Genomic DNA, 13,210 nt, shown 5'->3' on the forward strand with positions numbered 1-13,210 from the left:
CTTTTCAGCATGGAATAAACCTTTACTTGTTCCTTTGCAGCCTACGCATGTTGACGCAGCTACCCACTTGAACTGCTGTATAAAATAAAATACTTACAAATAATAAATAAAACTATTGTAGCCTTTTTTAGAAAAGTTAAAAGACCAGTTATCAACTGGTTTTATTTATATACTGTATACATATTTTTTCAGGACTGTATGTATATTTAAAATGAAGCTATTTTACACATAGTTTGCTATCTAGAGATCATTTTTGAATGCAGGGTAATTTTTTACAAGAAGAATATAATCCTGGATTCTGGCTGTAAGCACCAGAAAGACAGAAAAGCTTATTTTTAGAAGACTTACGGGCACATTTTACCAATCCATACACAAAACCATGCCATTTTATATGTCAGACAGAATGAATAACTCAGGACAATGTAATTTGTTTATACTGTACTGTTACTTTGATCATTAAATAAATATTAAATCCACTGTCATCTACAGTTTACTTTTCCTGTGGGCACAACACTGGCAATTTATTGAAAGGCTTAAATACCACAACAGAATATGCCAGTTTACTAAATGCCCTAATTTCAGAAAGAAGCAAATTGAAAGTTCTGGTAATTAGTTCTGGTAATTAGCATTTGTATTTTGAGAAGCTTGAAAATTAAAGAGAAGCATTTGAGGAAAAAAGTTTACTTTTAGGAACTCATACTGTACTTAGATTACATTGATTTTTTAATATAACAAGAAGTAACCAATCCTATAAAAACGTGGTGAAAGAATATGAAAACTGTGAGAAATCTTTACAAATGTGAGGTATATTTAAATGGGGGCAGATGCAGATTTCTCTGCAGAACATTTGTAAAACAAAGAAATCTCGAGGAAAACCTTTTCTCATGAGGCAATGCAACTCTACAACATGTTAAATAAAATAAGGAAGAAAGCAAAGTTTGGATTTATTCTGTAAGTACAGTAAACAACTTCCATCACTTCACTAGGAATGTGGTTGTGGTCCTTTCAGAGTGTTTCCTAAACAAGAGGGAGGAGTTCCAGAAGGTGAAGGTCAATATTGCTATAAATGTTGTTATAAAATGGTGCCCACATACTGTATGTACAGTGAACTGATAGGATTGTTTTTTCTGGTGTGTTTGTAAAAGAATGTCACTCGCTGTTACTATCTGTGTGCAATCACCATCAGCAGCATTAAAAAGCAGCACTATAGTTTTTAAAGAAGTGATCTCTGAACAGGCATGATGAATGGGAAAGCATCTGTAGGAGAAGATGGGGCTGGTTGAGCTGTGGAAAATATTGTGAAATACTGCTCAAGATGTGTTGTTAGAAATGTTATACTGGTCTCAGACATTCACAAATGCTAAAAACAGAGATTAAAATTGAAACTGTGAAAACAATGGTCTGTACATTCTGTTTCTTCTCTTCCTTTGTTCTTCCATTTTATGAAAACGTCCTGTTCCAGGCAGCTTCCTTTAAACAGGTAATCTAAACTGGCAATACAGCTGGATCATGAAAGATCTTGGCTACAGACAGGCCAGCTGTACAAACCATACAGGAACTGCAGTTCATGCAATTAAAATAAGGTCCATTCATTCCGATGTGGTATAATGTCTGTATTTCTGTCTTACTACATTAATTAATCAATTCATTTCTATATTTTCCTTCAGAATAACAGTGAAAACTTCATTTAGTGTTACTCCCTTTCAAATTTTAACTAATTAACCCTTGATTAATTTCCTTGCAATAAATACAGTATATAAGGTATATGAACTAAATATTAAGAAATAATGATTTGAGATACTGTAACGCATACTGTCTTTCTGTTTATATTATTTTAATTTCCTTTGTTATTTTTCAATTAACGTGTTATCATGAAGCATGAAACTCAAGTCAGTATATTTGTTTGCTTTTAATTATTTCACTAATTACATATTTTGAGACCTGTCTCCATATTTCATTACCTGATTATTATCATAAGAACCCTATCACACTTCAAATTTTAAAAGTTATGTGTAAACAGGGGAGGTACCACTGGGCACGTTGTAATGCAATCCCAGCCCTGATCCTAGACACCCAACAAAACAACAAAAAAATTAGACATTACCAAAGTAAATATTTGTCTTAAAGCTGCAGAACCTTCTGAAGTTAACAAAAAATCTTTAATGTAATATCTAGATCAATTGATTTTGAGTGTTTTTTTAGCTTTGAATATACTTTTAATTTTGTACTTTAATTAAAATGAGCATTTTTAAATATACTGTATTCATAAAGAGTAAAAGGATGCAGGAGGATGGTTATTTAGAGGGTTAAACTGTACTGAAGCAATTTAATGACTTGTGAGAGAAAAAATAAGCAGTACTGCACATAGACAAGTGTTCTTGGGTACCAAAACAGTAGTTAGAGAAACTGGAAACTTACTGATTTAAGTGCCTTATCCCCTTATCTACCCTGAGAAACATAGCTTTAGCTGCTACAATCTTGCATTCTGTAGCTATCTCCTACAGCAGCTCCAACATGTTGTAAAACTTGTAGGTTTGGAGACAGTTATACAGGATAATATCTTTCCAAGTGATGCTTGGGTGAACACCAGTCTCTGAAACAACTGCTATAAATAAAAGTAAAGATTCCATATTCCAATGTCATGAGAGTAATTTTAAACACTGCTCGGAATAAGACTAAAATTATTTTATTTCTCTTAAAAGTATGAGCACACCCATGAAGTCATATTAAAAAACTAGCCAGGTCTGGAAGGTTTTACCATAAGGGAGTGCTATTTTATTCATTTCTATGGATGAACCTCTCAGGTAATATCAAGCTTGGAGAAAAGGTGTAGGTATTTCCGCAGACAAAATTATAACTATGACAGTTCTGGAAGCTTACCCACGAAGGAAATTATTTAAGTTAGTGATGTCAAGTGTGAGACACATTCTAACAGCTGCTAAATCAGCACTAAATGGAATTTTTCTTGTCATGATTCCATGCTTAATCCAACTTGGGCCTGTTAATATACAGTATATTTTATGATATAGGACTTATTGGTGCTGATGCAGCTTTGTGTTGTATTAAGTATTAGCTGTGGGATCCTGATTTCTTGTTGTCGTAAAAGAGGCACAGGTCTAATGCATGTGCCACTATCTTTGCCACATGTGGCCAGTATGTGGCTTGGAGGAGACAAATGGCGGTCAGATAATGAGGTGGGAGAACCACAAGAGTGGCAAAGGTAAGTTTGAGGCACATCTATAAAGATGTGCTAGAAAAGAAATGTGCAGCACACTTCTCAGCAGGTGAAATATTTACATGTAAAAACAGAAGTGCAAGATCACAGTTTGACCTCCTCCTGAACCTCTGTTCAACCACTTCATTTCATCTGGTTGAAAAGGACAAAAGTCTGATTTTAGAAGGAGAAAAGGCATTTCATGAGTTTATTGTGTGCTGTGAGTTCTTGCACTTCTCAGTTGCTATATATTCTGCAGTGCAGAATGTATTTTGTGCACTGCTCTGTCATTGTTCCTGTTTAGATTGTTGTTTGACAATATTCCTGGAAAAAAGTAGTTAATTGAATGACTTCTCAAAATGAATAGTGCATAAAGATATCTGCATGTCACTGTCTAAAATCTGTAAAATAAAAAGCAATGCACAAGACCAATTTTTTTTTGCATTTTAAACTTCATGGTGGTGTTTTGGTGCATGTTTTATAGATAGGTAGATTACATTCATACTAAGGCATATCCACCTGTCCATTTTCTAACTTTTAGTACTGTATGCAGTAAACTTTTAGTATCAGCAGCCATATCACCCTGCAACTCACAACTGGTAACCCACTGAAGCTAAGCAAGTGTGAGCCTGGCCAGTACCTGGATGGGAGACCTCCTGGGAAAAACTAAGGTTGTTGCTGGAAGAGGTGTTAGTGAGGCCAGCAGGGGGTGTTCACCCTGCGGTCCAGGTGGGTCCTAATGCCCCAGTATAGTATAGTAACGGGGACACTATACTGTAAATAAGCGCTGTCCTTTGGATGAGATGTAAAACCGAGGTCCTGACTCTCTGTGGTTATTAAAAGTCCCAGGGTGTTTCTTGAAAAGAGTAGAGGTGTAACCCTGGTGTCCTGGCCAAATTTCTGGCCTCCTAATAATCCCCCTCTATGAATTGGCTCCTCCCCCAACTCTGACGACAGGCGGAGCGATGCGCCGGTTGGAGTATTTCTTGGTCGCAGTTAATGGCAACGTCAGCTCAAAGATTTGGTTCAAACCACCAAATGGAGACTGGTGTGCCGACAAGCGGACCCTGCTGATGCGGGATTAACGGTAGGAAAGAGAGAGAGTATGTAAAAGAGTAAACTTTTAGTAGCAACTAGATTTTCATACTCTTTAAACCCCATCCATCCACTTCATCCAATTCAGGGTCCCGGGAGAGTTGGAGCCGATCCCAGCAAGCAACAGGTGCAAGGCGAGACACACCCAGGACAGGATGCCAGATTGCTGGGCACAAGCAGACATGCACACACTCACACTCACACCAGGATCAGTTTTCACAGAAGCCAATTAACCTACCAGTATGTCTTTGGACTGTGGGAGAAAACTCACACGAACACGCTTATTTATACCTTAAAGGTAGAGCAAACAACACACACATGTAAAGGCATACAGACAGTATATATTTTATGCTAAATGTTTACATACCATAGTAAAGGATTATTGTCAATGGGAAAGGGTGTTGTGAAAATGAAATTCCAACTTAAAACTGCAATGTCTAACGACTAGTATTACTGTACTAACTTTTAACTTTGGCTAAGTTTGAGTGTGAGAAACTTGCTGGGAAAGGAATCTTACTATCACTTAATGCACAAACCTTGTTCATATACTGTACACCACTACTTTTCCCTTTGCAGTATTGTTTACAAATAGCTGTTAAGATGACCTGTGAAAATCTGTCTTCGAGTTCAAACACAAAAATGTAAGGTACAATTACTCAAGCCGAGCAGTGACTCAGAATCAGACCTTTCTGTTTTCTCTCAACTTTGTATTGTTCATTGATACAGTACGTGACCTTTTCGACCACAAGACGTTCTGTATGACATTAAGATGTATGTATACTTTGTGAAAATACAACTTCAGACGGAATTTTTTTTTCTCAGCCTTGTCTGGGAAGCACTTTTCATTGGAAACTTCCAGCCCCTGCCACATCCTCCTCTGAAGCTGATCCGGTAAAGATAAACAGCCGTCTACACCATGCTTCCCTTCCTGTATGCTGCGTATACTGCATTTTCACTTACTTGAGACTTAGAAGGCAGCTCTCAAACTTTAAGCACGGTTCAATATGCTATAAGCCCCAAATTTGAGCACGTGCTTTTATAAAAAAACATCTTCTTTGATTCATGTTTATCATTTATTATTATTATTTACAGGAAATCTCACTCATTTGTTGGGGGGGGGGGGTGCTTTGAAAAGTTCTTGAGATGTACTTGTATGTCATCTTGGACTTGGGCGGAGAGTTGTAAAGTATGTTGGTAACTATCAAAAAGATTTGATTCTTAAGACAGGTTTAGTACAAACAATAAATTAAATTAACTTAGTGAAGTGCTAATAACCTTCCATTTGGTATTTGCTGTTTTGACAAACTATGCTTATACATTGGGGCTTAAACGGTTAATGTACGTTTATAGGCCTCTGATGGCATGACAACTAGGGCTTTCGAAGGCAGTGGTAATTACAATGGTGGGCTCAGGAGAAAGTAATTAGTATGAAACATTAAGGTAAAATCAATTGATACAAATTAAGACAATTATCCATGTAATGCTAATACCTGTACCCACTCAGTTCCTCATTGTTGCCTTCAAGAAGCCTTAGCAGAAGCCATTTTAATGGATGAGTTAGTTACCATGGCAAATAATAATCTAAAGAGAAATGGGAACAACAGAGAATTACACTCGGCACAGGCAAACACAGATGACATACATCACTCCTATATCCTCACTCTTTCATTCAGTTCTTCTGGTACAGCGGTGCTGTAGAGTTGTTTATCATGGAAATAAGGTATGGGAATGCAGGCTGAGAGTGGTTTGTCAGACCCTTTAAATTTTCAGGTGCTCTATACTTTCACCGCATTGATTGCCTGATGGGGATTACTGTTTTAGTAGAAAAAGGATTCCCAGTCCAATTAATCTTGTTAGTGAGAGTTTGACACAATAGATTGGAATCTGTTTGTACTTGTCAGAAGCCCTGAATTGCTCTGTTGATTTCCAACCCTCTTGGCTGATATTCCAGAATAGGTCTGTTTATTAAAAATGTATTATGTATACTGTGCATTCAAAGAAATCTGTGTGAGATTTGCAGCAATGTGTGTTTCAGAGGCAGAGGGGGGTCAATTCAGAAAATATAAAAAAAATCATATTGTCTGTTCTCAAATGTTTGGAACTTTATAAAAATAAAATTTAAGAACACTAAAATAATGCACTATTGCAATCTAGGCGGCTGAATGAGAATACAATACTTTATATTGTGGCTTTAAGACTTTCAATAAACAAGCTTAACTCCCATTGTTCATGATGAACCAACACTACTCAAATATTTTTTTTACAGTTGGCAAAGCAGCAGACTGGAAACAATACTTAGTATCCATTTGAAGTGTAGGGTTACAAACTAGCATTGTAATCTGTGGGGTATAGATACTGTTTGTCAGGAAATGTTGTTTTCTATTAATTTGGCAAAATACTTCTAACACTTTTCCTTCAGGCTTCTCTTTCCAAGCCATTGTAATCAAACTAATGTTTGCCAGGTCATTTTTCCTGCATCAAGAGTTTGGTCTTGTACAGTAATTCAATTTATAGATCTTCCATTGCTGGAACAGTAAATCTAATTTTTGCTGAAGCTATAGTAAAGGAGGTTACTCAAGAACTGCGCTAATCGGAAAAGAGATAACAATCTTACTCAGAATCATAGATTTAGACATTGTGGTTAAAAATCTCCCACAGGTTTTTGTCTTCCTTCCTTCACTTAATTGCAGTCAGGAGAACAGACAGCAGGTTATGTTTTGTGGTAAACTCTGTACATTCAGAAGAAGTTATTAAAATGCTTGTGTCATGAAAATGGAACATAGCCCTATCACCTATATAATGTCAGTAAAACATCTATAAAATACGAATAATCTCATTTTTTCTTACATTTCAGTATTCGTAAGAGAGCTGTAATGTTCGTGCTACTAACACCTACTGTACTTCCCAGGCACAAGTAATTTAATGAGACTGGCACATCAAGTTTCTATATAAGATTTTTATCACTTCACTACTCGTAGGATGATGAGGCAGTCTAGGCTTTGTGAGTTTTTGTTTCCTGCTTGTTATTCTTTCTTACGTCAGATCTGATACATGGCAGAACACTGGTATTTCCTACCGTAAATGATGATAGTTCTGAACTGCTGTATGTCCATATTGCCCCATAATGCAAACTATTATTTCCATTTTGGAGCACAGCATTTATAAATAGCACTAGCATTTTTTAAAGAACTTTTCTGTCAGTTGATATAATCTGTAGTTTATATTTTGAGGTATGTATAAACTCCAAGCTTGTCAAAACTAAGTGGGATCAGAGGACATGCATGGAAACTACAGGGCAGTGCATTTGAAACTAAGTACAGGAGGCACACTGTTATGAGAAAGATTTGTGGGAGTCTGGAACAAACTCCCAAGACATGTTGTTGAAGCTGATATCCTGGCTGTGTTCAAGAAACAAGCAGATCTGATCTTTTGAAACTTTTTTTTTCTACTAAAACCTACTAAAAAACACATACTGTAAGTCATTGTAGATGGGCAAAATGGCATCCTCTCTTTGGCAAACTTTTTTCATGTTCTTGTGTTGTTGGTTATGGTGCTTAAACGAAATCTGATATTTTATCTTTTTATTCACACATTCTTACATTCCTTCAATCTCATTTAAAATATTGGACTTCTTTAACGTTGGTGGTCGCACAATACACAAATATTTAGGATTCAGGCTGCAAAAATATTGAGACGGTACACAAGACTTTTAAAAAGGATATAGAATGTTAACAGTTTAGCTGGTATTTTACCATGAAAAAGTTAAGACTAGTTTTCATTCATTTTTGTCCATCAATCCATTTTTTATCAGAAAACCCCTTATCATGATGAGGGTTATGGCTATTTATACAGTAGCTCGTCTGAGAAGCACAAGAAGGAATAATCTGGCATATTTTCATAATATTCTGAGGAATACCTCATTAACCTAATTAATTTAAGCTAAACTTAATTTAGTTTTTGATCAAATGATATTTTAAATCTCAACAATGAGCTGTAGCCTTCCTGTGGAATTTTGATATTTGGATTATCAAAACCAAGAAACGGATTATATAAAAAAAAACAAAAATGGAAAGAATGAGATTGTGGAAGTAAGAGAACAGGTTCTCAAATGTTTCTTGTCAAGGTCTCCTGTTGAAACAAATCTACACTTCTGCCATGCATTTCGTAGCATTCCTCAGTTTGAAGCAGTCCAGTGGTACTTGAATTTGCCACACATTAAAATGATTTTTTATGGAAAATCTATTTTATGGATGTTTATCAACACCCTTTCAAAAATCTCAATATACTGTACATACTGTACCATATGCTCTGCGTGTGTTCATTACTGTTGATGCTTGTTCAATCAAGAGGTTACAGCCAGAGATACATTTTCTAAAGTGGTGTCCTCTAGGATCCTAAGTGATCCTCTAGGTTAGTTCTAATTATTGTTGCATTAATACTTCAGTAACTCAGTCTTATTGGTCTGTAATGACTTGTTATCCTTTTTCTGCATGGGCATTATCAATCTTTCAGTCCACAGGTACTTCTTCCCCATTGTTAAGCAAAAGTTGAAAGGGTTGCATCAATTACCTGTATATAACATCTATTTTTTTCTTTGAGTACCATCAAGCTGAAGATTTGTTCATCTTAAGCATTTATAATACCCAAAACACTTCTGTCTCTTTTATGTTGATGTAATTTAATACGTTTTTTTGTCCTTCCACAGCCAGAGGCATGTTTCAGATTTGTTCATGATAAACACCTTAGTATAATACTCATTTAGTATATCTGTCATTTCCCTTTCATTGTCTAGAAGTATCCGGCTGTTAACCCAAATATAGATAGATACAACTAGTTTTCACTTTTCTTCTGTTCTTGGTTTTTGTTGGATGTTGGAAAGGGCTGGTTCTGGAACTGGGGGTTTGAACGTTCTTACTACAATGTTAGTACAGTATGTTGCCATACCTTAGTGCCAGAATCAACCCTTTCTCCCTCACATGAAGTTACAATAACACAGCTGCCAGTGGATCTCTTAGATACTACAGTAAAAAAAATCTGTGGTATATTGCCTTTGGGAAAGATCCGGTAAAGTTATCAAGTATAAAAAACAGCATCAAGACAAACATAAAAATAAAATTGAAACTTCACCCTTTTCTGTGTGTTCGGGTACTTCTTGATCCTGGAAGTCAAATCTACAGTACTTGATGTATCGAAGATAAATCGTGTAAGTTAAAAAAGATCTTTAGCTCAATAAGCTATGGGGGACCATGTGCAAGATGACAAAAAAATTGAATTTCCTTCATGTGTAATTTATCTAACTCTCTTAACACTTACCCAATATTATGTTCTTATAGTTCTATTTTAAGATTTAACATTTGAGTTTAACATTTACAATATTCAGCAAAAAACATCCTTAAGATTATGTTGTTCATACTTAAGATTATCATATATGTAATTTTTGAACTGTTACTTTTCTAACGTGACTGTCCTATGACAGTGCAGTTCTGTTGGTCACACTCATACTGCCTTCAGTTCATCTTCACATCTGGTCAGAAAAATACTGCATAATTAAATATCACTAATTTTCAATGTTGACACATTTTAAAATAATTGTTCTTTTTTGGTCAGATGATCTAACTGACTGCAATTTAACTTCATGTCAGACAAATGTAATCAAATGTGACTGATATTGGCTTAAAGGAGACCATTAGATGGATCATCTCTATGAGAGAGATGTGGTACAAAATCTCATTTTCTAGCAAATGAGATCCAAAAACATTTGCTTAAGGAAAAGAATGTTCAATTGGCAATTTTTTTTTGTAGCATCTGGATTTTCTTACTGTTTAAGCAAGCAGCTATATCACTCTGCAATTCACAACTGGCAGTCCACTGAAGCTCAGTGGATCTGATCCTGATCAGAACCTGGATGGGAGACCTCCTGGGATAGCTAAGATTTGCTGGAAGAAATGTTAGTGGAACCAGTAGGGAGTGCTTATCCTGTGGTCTGTGTGGATCCTAAGGCCGTAATGTAGTGATGAGAAACTATAGTTAAGAAAAGGAGTTGTCCTTCGGATAAGACATAAAACCAAGGTCCGTGGTCCATGGCTTTTATCAATCATGGCCTCCTAATAATCCCCATCTATGAACTGGCTTCCTCACTCTGTTCTCCTCCCCACTGAGAGCTGAAGTGTGGTAGTGTGGGGAGCTACACATTGATGGTGGTGGAGGGGCTTCCAATTACCTGGATACTGGCATATCTCAAAAAAGCACTACATACATGCAATTAATAATTATTAAACTCCATCCATTTTCTAGCCTTTTCTTCCAATTTGGGGTGGCAGAGCGGCTGGAGTCTATCCCAGCAACTACGGGTGCAAGGCAGGATACATCCTGGATGGGATGCTAGTAAGTCACAGGGCGTACACAGACACAAACACACACACAGTCGCCAGAGGGCTAATTTCCCCAGAAACCAATTAACCTACCAGCATGTCTCTGGACTGTGTGAGGAAATCGGAGCACCTGAAGAAAACCCACATAAACAGGGGGAGAACTTACTGTACAACAGATAGCACCTCAGATCCACAATTGTGGGGCAGTCATGTTAACCACTGCACCACCATGCTGCCCTGTTTATGCTCCTTTTCATAAACTTACTGTACAAACACCATAATACTCTTCAGTTAATAAGTCTTTTAAGAATATTCACTGGCATTAGTAACAAATGCTTTCTAACAGCTGACCTTTACATGGTGATACATACACAAGTTGTCCAATCATTTCAAATGCCTCATCGTAATCTTCATGATGCTAGAAAAAACCATTGAATTCAAAAGGTGCAAGTCCTGCACTAGGATTGCACTTCTAACGGAATAGGTGTGATTTGTTTATGGTGTGTTCATTCCTGAGAATTCCTGTGAATAACACTTAAAAAAGTTTTTATCTCCACCCCTAAAATAAAGCGTCTCCAAAAGTTCAATATGAAAAGTAATACAGTGTATCAGATGTGTGTTTAGCACTATTATTTTCTCCAGAATTATACTGTTTTTTTGGATTCCACACAGCAGATAATGAATGTTTTGCTATTTGCAAACCAGCATGATAACAGATGGCAAATAAGGTCAGATTTTAAACTTGGCACCTTTTTCTATTTGTGAAAAAAGACGCCATTCCAGGATGCATGTATCTGTATCCTACAAACCACAGCAGACATTTTCATTTCAATAACAACCATTATTCAAATGACCTTTTGAATGGGCTGTAGGCCTGTGGGGATTTTCAATTGGCCTTCTTCTTGTTCTTAAATGATACTGTATACTGCCAGTTTAAACAATATGCTAACTCTGCCATAAATAAATTGCTCATGGAAAAATTTTAAGTGGGATACTTTTTGAGAAAAAATATTTACTGTATTGTTTCATATTTACAAAATGGTAAATAAGTGAATGTGTAGTAGTCTGTAGGCCTTTTCACTTGACCTTCAGTGCTTTTTAAATTGTTTATGGCTAATTTAAACATTATGCAAGCTATGCAACAAATAAATTATACATCCAAAATTGTTCAATTAGAATCCTTTTCAGCAAAATAGATTTTTTTTTAATATTTACCAAATGAGTAGACCTCTTAAAACAGTTTTTCAATGCCTTTAAGGATTTGTTTCATAGGGCCAGAGAGGTTTTAAAAGCATTTTTTAACAAAATCATTTTTGTAACTATCCAAAATTGACAACAACAATGCAAATAGCCTAAATGAGGAATTATGTGAAGACCAATTTGTTCACAAAAAAATAGATAAAGACTTTCCTTATACAGTATTTCCCCATGCCTTTTATGAAGTATTACTTTATGTTTGTTAAATTAACATTTGCAAATGGGCTATTGGGATATTTACCCCCAAACAGGACTAAAAAATGCAAAAACACAAAAAAGAACTAATTTCTTCTTGTACCTTTACATAACACGTTTTGGTGTATATGCCTTACATACAGTATGATCTTTACCTAACATTTACAGGACAGGAACAGGAATTACTAAATTATGTTCCCCAGTTGTAGTTCAATTAATGCAACTGCACAAAAATAATTATTCTTGATTGTGACGATATGTTTAATTTTTCCCACTCGTGACACACATATACATGACACATGTGAAAAAATACTTCCTCTGAACTCCATTTTCTGAAAGAGTGAAAGTGAAATATGTTTGCCATCATTGTTTGTGCTATCTCAACAGTTTTCTGCCCAATACTGAAACATGAGTCTGTGATTCAACTCATGTATTGTTTGTGAGTCTCTTTAATTACCTTAGATTGCAAAGGCTTATCATAATAACATACTCCACCCTATTTCTAGCACTCCCTTCTGCAGATAAGCTTTCTGCCTGTTGAAACTCGGTAAATAGAATAATGGAAGGAGATTTTATTGGGACTTAGGGTTGCTAGGAGTTTTTGTACTCTAAGTGGATTAATCTTAAAGTGAGAGTGTTCATGACACTCGAAAGACTTTGAGAAAAGGTTCTTGGTGATGATGTAACTAGCAGGATTGGAGATTCTCATTGCAAGAGCTTGTGTGATCAGAAGGGCTTATGAAAGCTTTATGACATATCTTGTCAGGAAAGCTTTAGATTCTACTTACTGAAAGAAACCTTGTGTCAAGCATGGAATTATGCAAAGAGAGCCTTATCAAAGTAGGGTAGAGAGCCCTCTGAAGTTTGGCCATGCTAATAAATGGAAAACTGAAGTGTGAAATGATCATCCCCTCCACCAGCAACTCACAGCACAAGCCGTAACAAATCTTTTTACTGAGAACAAGACTGTTTCTTTAGCAATGTCTCACAAAAAAAAGTATTTTGAATTAAAAGGTGAGCTTGTGAATGTATATTTATTGTGTTCATTGAGATAGATAAGGGATAGATAGATGGAAAG

This window comes from Atractosteus spatula, chromosome 3 (genome assembly GCF_055471065.1).
Source record: "Atractosteus spatula isolate fAtrSpa1 chromosome 3, fAtrSpa1.hap1, whole genome shotgun sequence".
Taxonomy (NCBI): domain Eukaryota; kingdom Metazoa; phylum Chordata; class Actinopteri; order Semionotiformes; family Lepisosteidae; genus Atractosteus; species Atractosteus spatula.